We start from the raw sequence: 1,507 nt of genomic DNA, 5'->3' as shown, positions 1-1,507 counted from the left end.
TGCTAGTACTTCTTTTATATCTGTCTTTCTTTGTTTTTGGTGTTACATATCTGATCGCTGCTTAAACTTACAATGTGCATGGAAAAGAGGTGTGATGGGTCGTTTATAACACTTTTTTAAATATGTGTGGTGTTATACATTTCATCAATTCTAGTAAAATCATATCCAGAGATCTTGCTGGCTTTCTCAATGGTTCTGCCTAATATTTCTTTATCTTTCACATTACAATTCCCAGCAGGTACGGTCGTGCAGTGCCGCCCAAACTTTTTAAATGTTCTATTAAGTAAAACACCCCCAAAAAATAGAATAAAAGAAGCCAGAAACAAACACTAGCCAAATATTATATCAAAACAAAGGTCCTCACTGGCGCCATAACTGTCATTTCTATGTCTGTAGCGCCGTAAAACATAAAGTCCACGCGCTTTAGCTGAACAAAAAAGGATAATATTCAACAGTGTAACCTGACCTATAAATCGCTCTTGGGGATAACCCAAGCGATGACGACTCTCATAGCGAGTTTGGCGGTACATTAATACTAATAAGCCGGCACATCTCAAATGTGCTCCTGCCGAATAGTGCCGAAACATAGCCCACAGTAGGCAGTCTAAAAATATACACGATAGACCCTTCGCTATTCTTTGCCAGTATTATGTGAGCCCCAGAGCAATCCAGCGGAGTGCTCAAGTGAATTCTGATTGGTTCATTGTTTGTCTTGCCACTATCTTAAGCGAGTCTGTAACCGTGAACCTGAGGGAGGTGAACGTGACTGTCCTTTGAGTTATGCCTTTAAATGGTTTTGTAGTGGAGTTGTGAAAGTTATTACTTGAGTGTTCAGTTCTAATACAAGATGAACGGAATTGATGTTTAGCTAACAAACAAATTTAATACTAGAAATCAAAGCAAGAAGTAAAAAGAAGGAAAATAAAAGCACGAGGCCCTCCCTCACCAACCCAAAGATCCTAAAATTATACACCGAGTCATTTACTATGCCCTTGACTATCTTCAGCATGCGATAGCTTAATCAGTATCCAATTATTATTATTGTGCACGCCCACTTTTTAGCCCCACGAGCCGCCCCTGATTCCCAGCCCAGGAGTAAATACAAAATAATAGCACGCTTTCAATCATAGAATGGTATAAAAGGGACATAATCCTATTAATTAACAACACGAAAACTTCTGGTTATCGGCCTTAGGACGCAGATGACGTGAGGTGGACTCGGGAGTGGGGAAGTTTTTTTGTTTCGGTTTTTTTTTTCTCTTGTTTTTTTTAAATTTATAAAATAAAATAGAGTATCTCCGTTTCTCTTCTGGTATGTTGCATCCCACTCAATCTGGGTTGGTCTTAGCAGATAAAGGCTAAAGTAGCCTTACTGGTCTCAATTGTGTTGAGGAGGGTGTAAACCACTTTCAATTAAGATTAAGATCTTGCCTCTTGATCTACATTCGGTGCAGAGCGGATACGTGGTTCGCAGATTTAATTGTTTCCTTGACACAGAACATCGTAA

Source organism: Aplysia californica, unplaced genomic scaffold (genome assembly GCF_000002075.1).
Source record: "Aplysia californica isolate F4 #8 unplaced genomic scaffold, AplCal3.0 scaffold00077, whole genome shotgun sequence".
Lineage (NCBI taxonomy): Eukaryota > Metazoa > Mollusca > Gastropoda > Aplysiida > Aplysiidae > Aplysia > Aplysia californica.
The sequence above is the reverse complement of the archived record's forward strand: the minus strand, read 5'-3'. Positions refer to the sequence as shown.